The 12,217-nt window shown below is 46.9% G+C and overlaps 1 long non-coding RNA gene across 6 annotated transcripts in view; it reads left to right on the plus strand.

Annotated features, from left to right (window-relative positions):
* Nucleotides 1–12,217, plus strand: part of LOC109455113 (uncharacterized) — a 69,468-nt gene that overhangs the window by 2,643 nt on the left and 54,608 nt on the right. The window lies entirely within an intron of this gene.

Raw genomic sequence — 12,217 nt, forward strand, 5'->3', positions numbered from 1 at the left:
GAAGAAAATGGAAGTGAGATAGTATTAATCTCTACAGATACATTCTGGAAATCCTAAAACTTGCACAAGCACGTCCCAGCCTGAAAGATAGTGGCTCTCAACATTTGCTCTGTGTCTGAGTCTTACAGCACGTTTTCCTGGTAGAGATGCTTAGACTTTAGTGTCAAAAGAATCTGATCCAGGGGTGGCCAGTTGGCTCAGTGGGTTAAAGCGTGCTGCGTATTTTTGTCTAAAAAGCACTTTGCCATATTATACCATCTAGTATTTCTATTGGTAACTCAGGAAAATGTCAAAAGCAAATTATGCTGCGGTGGGACAATGCTGAAATGATTCCGATTTCTTCTCTTACTCTAAGTGGGATTTGAGGGCATAGGGACTAAGGAGAGAAAGTGTATCATTGGTGCTCAGGTTTTAAACACAATGGAGCTTAGACTTGAACCCTTTCCTAAATCTTTCTCACCTCCATTTGGTCAGTCACATTCCTGGGGTTAAGCTTCTCTCTTCCATGTGTCCCTCAATTGGACCTTTGGTCAATCCTTTTCCCGTTGGAGGTGTCCCTTGACACTAAAAAAAACAAAACAAAACTGAATGACAAACTTTATTCAGATCCAGTCCCGTGTCCCCCATTGCATTTAATTTTCATGTCTCAGACTCCAATCTGTGCCAGGCGCTCGTTATTTCCTTTTCTTCTATGACCTTGATACTTTCGAAGAATACTGGTCAGTTATTTTGTAGACCATCCCTTGATTTGGATTTGTCTGATGTTTTTTTCATGATTAGACTGGGGTTTTGAAGTTTCTGAAAGAAAACCACAGAAGTGATGTGTCCTCCTCAGCATACCATATTAAGGGGTCCGTAATGCCAATCTGTGTATCACTGGTGATGTTGACCTTCATCCCTTAGTGACAGTGATGTCTGTCAGGTTGTTTTGCTGGGAAGTGGCAAATTCCATCTGTAATTACTATAATTTGGGGGGAGAGGCTGTGAGACTCCCTCAGCACTATCGTAATTAGGTTTTCCTTCTTTGTGAATGTTGGGATCGAGAGGGGGACGGGCAGTGCGTTTTGTTCCTTGTCTATCCCCACAACAGACAAGAGTTTGCTGTGCTTGTGCTGCACGAAGTCAGAGCTGGCAGAAACGTTTGCCATTATAAAAAAGAACTCTGGCTACGTATTGATATCCATACAGGAAAATGTGACATGGTATGTTTCTATTGTGGAGATGGCAGGCGGTGTGAACATTGTGAATTGAATGGAGTTCTTTTTATTCAGGTGTTCACGCAGCAAATGTTTCTCAGTAAGGGCTAACTTTATTCGCGTGTCTACAATTTGTCAGGCACTCTATTAGGCTCTCCATCTTTTATTATCTCAGTTCATATGCGTAACATTTTGTAGTAGATTTTATTACTCATTTTACAGACAATGATCCTGAGGCTTAAGGACTTCAAGGCAAGTGGCAGAACTGGGACTTGAAGCCAGGCCTGTCTAACTCAAAAGTGTGCTATTTTCACAGCACCAATCTTGTTCCCCTCCTGTGTGCCTCGCCCTGTGACCAGTGCTGAGGACATAGAAGTGGAAGACACGTGAGCTTGTGCTACCATACGGGAGGCCTTAGGAAGGGGCACTGGGGCCTGGGGAAGAAGCTCTACTCAGGAGGGTCCTCTTTTATTTCTGAGGGGCAACGCCCCTCCCTTGAGAATCACTGAGATGGTTTTTCTCAGGGCTTGACTGCGTCAGGGTGGATTTGCCAGGTTGCCTTCAGCTACAAATAGTTAACCAGAGAAGGAAACTAATATCGATGGCATGCTTGCTCTGCTTGTTGGTCTGCCTTCATCCCAGGCACCCTAGGACGTGGGCATATTCTCTCCGCTTAGCTCATAAGGGGACTAAGGCTGAAAGAGGCGAAATAACCCCCCAACGTCACCGGTTAGTCAGTGGCTCACCAGGAGTGGAATCCCAGGTCCGACTGATTCTGAAGCCCCGTTTTCAGTACGTCTTGATACGCCAGGGGGACAGACTCCACATCCTCACCACTCACAGGACTGTCTGCTGTTGTTATCTGCTTGTTTGCAGAAAGGGCGATTGTATTTGCATTCTGCCTGGTGGACGCTGACAGCAGTTCATTTTAGCAAGCATATTTTGCTCAAACCAAAGGATCTTTGTGCAGCTTTTGCTTTTTAACCCCCGCCCCCACAGTCGATCCATGTCAACAGAAGGAAAGTGGACAGTGATGCTTCTGAATCATTTGTGACATGTAAAATGCTACTGGATAAACAAGCACGCTTCCCGAAGAGATATGGCATATGGCAAGTCGGGTCCCTGCCCCCTGGCTTTTGATGACAGAGTTTAATTCCTCCTAGAGTCAATGCTTAATAAATAGCATTTGATGTTGCTGCTAATAGTCTTTGGCCTTAATGTCACAGGGCATTTGCTGAACTGTCCACTAAAGGAGGGGACAGAAACGGTCCATCATGCTCCTGACTCTTCCGTTTGGACATCTTCCTAGACGCTCTTAGATCATGGTTCTTTCTGTGCTGTGTTCGTTTTGAAAAATGCGACCACAAGGTGAGTTAGCTGCATGCAGTGGTAGGGAAAGAAAAGGCAACTGACTATTAGCAGGCCGAGGGCTCAGGATGGGGAGATCCGCTGTCACTCTGGTGCCTTCCAATTAGTCCATTTTGTCCCGACCATATGTGACGGAGGTTCAGTGGTGACCTTGACCCTGCTACTGTTATTCTGGTGGAGGAGTGAGAAAGACTGATCAGGGAAGACTCGCGGAGTGAAGAGGAGTGGGGTATAAGGAATCGGAAGATAGTACTGTTTTTCCCGTTTTAGTTTGGACTCCCCCAGACCCAGAGCCAAGGATTCAAGTGTAGGTCATTTATGTGGAAGGTGCAGGAACCATTGGTGGGGAATTGGGGAGCATGAGCTGAGCAGGGCAGAAGGCCAGTGAAGGCTATGTTATCAAGCTGGCTGCTACCGTGGGGACTGGAACTTCATCCCACTGGTGAACCCTGGGAAATGGTATGGAGCACATATGTCCCCCCTGCCACCCGGAGGGGGTCCTGGGGTTTTTATACACCCACTTCTGAGCGTCAGTGATTGAGGACAGCTCCCAGGCTCCCAGGAGGGGTGCTGAGCACACAGAGTGGTTTCTGCAGCTCGGGAGAAAGCGCCCAGGCCAAGTGATGCAAATGTTGGCAGGTAGCGTCAACCAGTGTGCGCTGATGTGGTAAGGCCTGAGGGGTGTGGGCTGGGTACCACCACCATCCACTACGCCGCTTAAAGCAAAACAAAACGAAACACCCGCTCTTCCCCCAGTGGCCCCCATATCATTATGTAGCACCAGCATTTACTCAGTTTCTCAAGCCGGAGACCTTGGAATTTTCCTTGACGCTTTTTTGCTCCTGCCTTACATTTAATCTATCTCCAAATCCTGTGACCTCTATCTGCAAAATATGTCTTGAATTCTACTTCTCACCATCTCCACCATCACCTTCCACTGGGTTCCTGCACCAGCTTCCTAGCCCAAATTCTTATTTATATTCTTACCCTCCCCTTAGCTGTGTAGCCAGACTAATCATTTTAGATTACTTTACTCCCCATCTCAAAACCATCCAGAGGCTCCTTATTACTCTTAAAATAAAACCTGAAGTCCTTACCGTGTCCTAAAAAGCCCTGCATGATCTGGCTGCTGGCTGCAGCCCTGACCTCAGTTTCCACCCACTCTCCTTGCTCACAGTGCTCCAGCCATTTTGGTTTTCTTGCTGTACTTCCTGCCTCAGGGCCTTTGCACTTGTTCTTTCAACATAGAACACTACTCTAGATAGTCATGCCGTGTAATCAGTTTGTTCAGGTCTCTGCTCCAATGTCACTTCCTTAGAGAGGACTTTTCTTAATTATCTAGGAAAGAGCCTTCTGTCACTCTAGTCCCTTAGTCTGCTTTATTTATTTTTTCCATAGCATTGATCATGACCTGGCTGATACTAGTTCATTTTTATTTGTTGCTTATTCCTACACTAGAATGTAAGTGCCATTGGTGGGAGGACTTTGATTCATTGCATTATCCCAGCTTCTTGAATAGCACCAACACATAGTAGGTATTCGTAAATATTTGTTCAATGAGTGGATTAGTAACTTTACTGGTCTTGCTGAGAATACCCATCGGTCAAGAACTTTGAGACCAGACCAGAGAAATTGCAAGCCTTAGTTTGATAACTGCCTGGCTGCATTTTTTCCCCTCAGAACTGCCCCTAGTGAAGAATACACCTTTAGCAGCATCAGTGGAAGGTCCTGGGGCTACTTCCAATATGTTCCTGACATCTATTGCAAATCTTAACTTGTTCATATTTCTTTTTGTTTGCCTTTCTGACAACAGTAGAGGGAAATCAAGGTAATCAGTGTGTTGCAAGTTGTACCGTGGATGAACACAAAGTGTAGTCTTGTTTTTAATAACTAGGATGCAAGGTTGGTCATTTCCCCAAGAGTGTGGCACCCAGTAGGTGCATTCTAAATGTTGAGTGAATTGACAATGTCATCTATTTGATGTTACTAAGTTTTTCTTGTGTGCTTGTCGTTCTGCAGAAGGTATAGCATCGTATGACCCACACTCTTAAAGACACCAAGAGTGAGGGATTTTCCCCATCACTCCCCCCAACCCAGAAAATCCCTCGCCTTATCTCCGGCCGTCTCTTCTCATGCATACCAATCCATCATCCTAAACATAGTCGAGTCAGTTCTATCTTTTGTGTGTCGTTTAAGACTATTTAATTTACTCCATTCTAAAAATCAATACAGGCTCATTTTAGAAAATTTATAAATTACAGCAAAATAGAAGAGTAAGAAAAGTAACACATGGTTCTACTACCCAGAAATAACCACTGTTAATATGTTGGTGTATTTCCTTCCAGTATTTTCTATGAATCTTTTTACATAGTTTTAATATACAATTTTATATCTTTCTTTTTAACTTAACATTGCACTATAAGCATTTATTCTTAATACTCAACATTTTGCTAATATTTTTTTAATAGCCGTGTACTATTACATGTCCCTGTTGTAGACCATTTAGCTTGTTTTCTGTTTTTCAAAATTATAAGTTATGCTGGGATAAACATTCTTTTATGTGTATTTTTGCTGGCTTTGCTGATTATTTCTTTAGGATAGAATCCTAGAAATAAAATAACTAATTCTAAAGGATACAAGTTCTTAATACATTTTTGTGAGATTTCATTTTGATTTCTAAAAGTGGGGATGTGACTTCCATACAAGCTCTAGAAAAGCAGATTGCCTCAAAGAATTGACTTCCAGTTTTGAAACGGTTCAGACTCAGAGTATTTTAGCATTCTGTTCAAATGAGCACAGAAACGTCTGTAGCCTATCTCCTTCAGGTCTCATCCCTCTCTGATAAAATGCAGCAACAGCGTTATAAAAATCTTGCTTTGGTAAACAATGTCTTTTTGTGTTCTCAAGGATTACTTTCTTAAGTCTTTCTGGCAGGTATTGGGTTCATGCCTAGAATTATGTGTAAGATTTTTGCATGCACGTTTGTTACGTCTTCAGGGTTTAGTTATGCTTGATGTTTTTTTCACTGCCAATCTGGACTTCTCCCGATTTCATGGCAGTGAAACCTGCTTTTCAAGTCGTTCTGCATCTTGCCTGACAGGCCAGAACTATCTTGTCAGGGACTGCTCTTGGGCACATCATATAAGTAAGGAGTTCTCTCCCCAAGCTGGGCCAGCCTGGAAAGGACCGAGCCAATGATATTATATTAACCCCTTATACATGGAGGGAAACCTTGGCTTTCATAGATATGAGGGTCAGGCATGATATGATATGATATGATATCCAGAAGAGTCAAGGGACATAGGTTGGGTTTGGAGAGATATGGTGCAGTCATACTATGTGATCTCATGCCTGCCACGTTGTTGAACAGAATGAGTCCAACCTCTCTGTACTGACCTGAAACAATGTCCATGCTTTTGTGTTAATTCTAAATAGCAAGTTGTAGAGAAACATGAATGGTTTGATCCCATATGTGTAACAAAGGCAAAAATTGGGTTTAGGGGAATCTTTAATGTCGACACGAACCAAAAGAAATATGTGAAAGGACGCACATCAGACTGTTGGCAACTCTGGCTCACTCAGGAATGTGGGATTGGATTAGAGAAGAATGAGGAAACCTTTGCTTTCTACAACTCTGTTTATTGGATGACATATTACAATGAGCACGTGTTACTTTTGTAACTGAAAAAAAGGAGGAAAGCTAATGAAAGAAAAAGTACTAGAGAGGAATGGAAGGAAGAGTGAGGTTTAGGAGCTAGTTTATAGGTAGGTCCTGGGCAGGGTTGGGTTCTCTCTCTCTCGGCAAGGCTGGTACTTTCTTCGTGGGAAGTACCAGCTTCCTAGAAGAGTGGGGCTGGGCTGGGCTGGGCATGTCCTTCCCCTGGAAGCTGTTAGAAAAATCTAATGGGTTGGCATTCAGCTGTAATATCAACTTGGAAAGGCTTCCGGAAAAAATAAGCGGAATGATCCTGACGGAGTCAGGAGTTGCTGTCCTTCCTCTGAGGGCTTGAGAGAGGGTGTCCAGGAGCAGAGAGAAGAATGGACTTGGAAAGCTCCCCGATGGAAAAGATTGGTTCAGCCTCAGCGTCAGACTGCACTGCACCTTCTCATCTGGGGGACAGGTCCCAAGCCCTGAACTGGAGACAGTGCCCAAGGCTTTTATTAATCTTCTTCCCTTGGGAGCGAATGCTGAGGTGTGTGTCTTTGAAGAGGGATGGCTCGGAAGCTACGCGACTTTCAAACACAGTTTGTTTTCTATTTGTGAATGAGGGTGTGTTTACACTGGAAGAATGATTTCGACAATAATGAGTGCTGCTAGAAATATAGAGGGATGATTGAATCTCAGAGTCTGTTAAAGACCATTGACTTGGATCTTGCGGGATGACATTTTATTACAGAAGCCACCTTGGCTCTTGGATTCAGTTTCTTCTCTTCCTTTCCTTCCTTTCTTCATGATCTTTCAAAAATTAGATGTTTTCCCTTCCCCCAATCAGAAGTTGCAGAAAAGCCCCTGAGGAGAGTCAGGAGGCCTGAGAGGGGTACCTGGGGGGGTGGCATCACATGGCAGTTCAGCACGGGCTCTGGAAGGCAGCCACTAACCGTGTGACCTCCAGCAAGCATCCTACCTCCTCCAAGCGTCAATCCCCTTACCTGCAAAGCCTGTAATGTTTACTTCTTAGTTATTAGGGAGATGACGTAAGATACTGCCTAGCACAATCCTAGCACTTTGTGGTAAGTGCCCAGTTCATTGTCATCGTCAGAACTTTTGTCGTTCCCAGTTCCGCCACCAACTTGCTCTGTTTCCTCGGGCACATCAGTCCATTTCTGTGATCCCCTTGCTCCTCACATGCCAACAGAACTCTTGACAGTTAATAACACCAGCGAATCCCCAAAAAGGAACAAAAGTAGTTGAACAGCAGTGACAGTAATCAAAATAACCCACCCCAATTCCTCTGTAGAAGATAACGTCGTCGCACTGGGGCCCACTGTCCCCAATAAGGGGACCTTTTCTTCAAAGAGGCTGGAATCCGCTCCACTGGGGCTGTTAAAATTGGCCTCGTTCTATAGTCTGATCTGCTAGCTACCTGTGTCCACACGCTCCTGAAACTGGCCAGCGGCCCTGGCAGTCACACCCTATAGGCCGCCAAATGGAAAGGCTTTTTCTTTTGAGCAAATAGCATCACACGTGTTGCCATTGAAAAAATGGAAGCATTCACAGTGGCACGGCATCCAGCTTCTCTGGGGCCTTTAGAAACAATTTTGTGACCAGAGAATGGCAGGAGACAAAGGTCTTTCTATCTGATCTGCTCACCACGCTGGCGTTGGATCATGGGGGGCCTGTGTATCCTTCTTTCCATGGTACCACATGGATAGTTATCGCTGTGTTTGTCTCCTCTCTTTGAATAGGACAAGGCAGGCGGGCAGGCAGGCAGAGGGATATATTTCAGCTGCCCTTGACTCTGTTTATAATCACAAACATGAAAGGAAGGGAAAGAGATTGAGTTTATAGGACTGGCTCTTTGTGTCGCCTAATTTATCTCTCTCAGGCAGCAGTGGGCTGAGCGGGTTTCCTTTTTTGTTTCCGATGTGGGAAACTGAAATATGAATGTATGTTGATGAGAGAATAAAGGAATTGAAAGAGGCATAAATCTTATCTTCTCACAACCCGAGAAGATCAGCTTCTTGTGAAGAAGGGGATTATACTTCTGTAATTAACTGCTTTGCAGCTCCTGGTGACAGCTCGGAGCTGAGTAATAGCACCCAGCAAAGGTGGATGAAAGGCGGGCGGGGGGTGCAATGGCTGATCCCGAACAATGGTCTCAGGGCTTGACACCCTTTCCGGTGCCCAGCTCTCAGGGAGTCAAGCCAGGAGATATCTGTCCCCTGTTTATCAACAGTCACAGCAGAGAAAATGGAATTCTGGAACAAATACCTCAAAGAGACCTGTTCCTCTGTAGGCTGGTCACTGCCATCGGGTCCCTTGAAGGTCCAAGCCAGGTTTTACACCCTTTGTGTTGCCTCCAGTGTCCGGTACCTGTTAGGTGCTATTGGAGATGACTGCCGATTACCAGCTGTGAGGTCTTGGGAAAGTTGCCTAATTGCTCTGACTTTCAGTGTTACGGTCTACTAAATGCAGCGGGGTCTTGTAGAATTCTTGAGAGGAAGAAATCAGATCATGAATATAAACAGATTGCTTGTCCCAGCACATGGCAGGTGACTGATAAATGGTAGCTGTCACATCGTGGAATAGAAATGCATTGCAAATTCATTGCCACTTTATTAGTCAATGTTTCTGAGGCTAATCCTGCATAGGCACCGTAGGTACCCACGGAAGTGCAGGAAACCTCTGAACACCCGCGCCAGGCAGGCAGGAGTCTCCCCCCCATTGCACTGATGGTGAAACCGGCTCAGAGTGGACCAGTGACCTGCTCAAGGTAAGGGCTGTCGTGGAACCCGGAATCCAGGTCTTCTCTCCCCGTCCCTCCCCGTGTCCCTTTCCCCTCAGTACCAGGCTCCCGGGCGCTCAGCCTGCTTCTCTACATCTGCCCATCACTCTCTAGACGTGACGACCATGGGATCCAACCTTTGGGCCATCTTTGCTTCACTGTTCTCTCCTTGATACTATGTGCTGGCATTACTGAGTCCTAGAGATTCTTCTTCTGAGACGTTTCCAGAACTTCTCCCTTCTCAATCCTGCTGCCACTCACACTGGCCCAGAACCTCATCTCATGACAACCAGGCTTCCTGCAGCAAGCTAGCTCCTGAGGGGTGTCTCGGGCTAGGTTCTCTTTCCATCACTCCCCACACCAGTGCCAGGTGAGCGGCCCCCACCCTCACTTTTCTGTCCTGTCCCACGAGGGAGCAGTAGCTACTCCCCACTGTGTAGCAAATCCGCTCCCCTTGCCTGACATTCCTGGGTCCCTTCAGCTGACCCACCCAAATCTGTCTCTTTTTACTCACACTCAGAACCCCTTCCTCCAGCTGAGCCTGCCTCAGTGTCCCTCAGGCAGGCACCCACAGCCACTCTGAGGCCTCCGTGGATTAGATCCTTGAGAAAGATGCAAATCCGTGATACGGGATCCACTCACCCACTCTACAGATGGAACCTGAGTGACTTCGCCAAGTCACACAGTGAATTGCTTTCAGAACCAAGCCTCAAACCCGGTCTTGTAGCTGAGAATTCAGTGCTCTTCCATGAGACAAAGAGACCACATGCCCTCAGTAACCACTGGCTGGGGAGTGGGGGTGGAGTTCACTTAGAACCCTTGGGTCCTGGACCTGTGCGGTGCACCAAAGGGGCAGTGTGAAAGCCTGCGGGGGGCCGAAGACTGACTGAGGTGCTGGGGGCAGGGTGTGGTGGTGATGGGTGTTGGAGATTGAGATTTAGGGGACTGTCATGGAAATCAGCAACTATAAGGCAGAGAAAAACATGGGGCTGAACACCAGTCCCAGCCATGTGCTGTGGGAACATTGTGGTTAACTTCTCTATTCTGATGGGAGATCAGATTCAGGAGGGCTTTGGGCAAGAAGGGGCCTGTGGCTTGGGTCTGAGGAACCAGAAGGATTATGCTCAGTGGCAGTCGGGGGCAAGGCATTCTGCATCGAGGGAGCAGCATGGACAGCGGTTGGGAGGTCAGACAGCCTGGGGTCTGTGGGGAGCAGCTCGGCTGGAAGCAAGGGAGCCTGGAAGAAGCAGAGAAACCCAGATTTAAGTTCTGACTCTGCATCTAGTCTGACCAGCGTGGGTTTGGGGCAAGTTGCTTGATCTTACTGGATCTTAGTTTCCTTAAATGTGACACAGACATAATGATGATATTGCCTGTGTGCTGATGTTATTGTGAGGATGAACCAAAACAAAACAGTAAGGCACCAAATATAGGGCCTGGCACATAGTAGGTGCTCAACGAAATGGCCATCATGTGCCCAACAAATGGGCAGTTTCTATTCCACAATGTAACGAGGTACCGTTGGATTACAGGGCAAGCAGGGGTCTGGGTGATGCTGGATGTTTTCTTTCGCCTTCCAATGGGCCCTTTCTCCTCCCAGGAGCTCACCAGCTGGCTGGGAGAGCTACTTGTCCACTCGTGGTTGCCAGAATGTTTGGAAATGACCAGAAAGATCTTGTGGTCCTGTCATCCTTGAGCCCTTTCCAGCCTGAACACAATTGGGGCCAGTGTTCCAGGTCTGGTACCATTTTCTGGCAGAGCCTGTGTTTGGGAGTGAGAGCTGTGTTAAGGTAGAAACACACACTGGAAACAGCTGCTGGCTTCTGTGCCTGGTAAACACTCAATAAATCCTGCCACTTTGGCCCTTGTGAGGGGACAGGGAGCCTAAGGCAGACCCTGCTCACTGCAGCCTGTGTGGGGCAGGGAGGGACCATTTTTTCAGGGAGTGTGCCGGCTTCCTCATGCTGGGCTGGAGGGGGGCGGGGAGGTAGAGGTCCCCCTTCTCTCTGGGCTTCTAGGTGTTTGAGGACTCAGCAGGTTCTTCCTGCCATTTACTGTCTGTGGGGCTTTGGGTCAGTTCCTCAGCCTCTTTGGATGGGCCCGATTCCAGCACGTCTCAGTGCGCCGTTCCTCCTGAGTGAGTTGTTGCCAAATTTATCACTGCACCAGAATCATTTGACTGGCGCTGATTAAAAATTCAGGTTCCTGGGCCCTGCCCCAGACTCACTGAGTGAGAACCTCTGAGGGCAGGGCCCCAGAAACTGCATTTTAATGAACTCTCCAGGTGATTCTGGTGTAGGAAGCCCAGGAACCATCACTTGAGAACCACTGTCTGAGTTCCAACAGGTTCCCTGGGAAACCAGGAGACAGAGTCAGTCAGAAGGTGGGCGCTGACCGGTGATGCCAACATACTTCTCCTCTTCATATGCGCATCTGCAGTTATGCTTTTTGACTTTGGCTTCAAAGCAGATGCTCTTGTATGTGTGTTTCCTTTATACCCTAGAATGTAAAGGCTGTAAAGAGTGATCTAAAGAATGATACCCCATCCCCCAGACTTAACCTCATTTCTGATCCATCCATCCATCCATCCATCCATCCATCCATCCATCCATCCATCCGTCATCCATCCATGCATCATCCATCATTTTCTGAGTACCTGCCTGCTCTGTGCCTGGCTCTGGCTGAGTTTTGGAGACACAGGGAAGAATAGGTCCGGTCCGCGGCCAGAATTCTCCATCTATTCAATTAGACACACAAATCGTCCTACTATAGGAGCATCCGTTCGATGGTCGATGTCTCAAGTAGCCACAATGGTGATGCAAGGCGGCTATGATGGACTCCACTGGCCTGGAGGAAGGGTCAGAGAGGACGTCCCACAGCGATTTGTGAGTGTGCAATGAAGAGTGAGTCGGAGTTTGCCAGATGGAGTGGGTGAGTGTGAGGGTGTGTAGGAAGGTAGGGAGCCCTGTGAACAAATCCCTTCACACCTGCTATGGGAGCACAGCCCTCTCCTCAGGCTCCCCGGAGCCCACGTTCTGATGCTCATTTGCAACTGAAACCTCTAAACTCGGCCTCATCTCCTGGCGTTTCTGAGTGAAAAGGAACCACTCCTTAGTATGTCTGCCAGCTCATCTCTCACACAGTAAAGTTATTAGGGAATTTACAGGTGACCAGCCATCCAACTCACAAGGCATGGATGCTTCAAGA

The sequence above is a fragment of the Rhinolophus sinicus genome, chromosome 14, assembly GCF_057876585.1.
Source record: "Rhinolophus sinicus isolate RSI-liver-muscle chromosome 14, RSI-T2T, whole genome shotgun sequence".
Taxonomy (NCBI): domain Eukaryota; kingdom Metazoa; phylum Chordata; class Mammalia; order Chiroptera; family Rhinolophidae; genus Rhinolophus; species Rhinolophus sinicus.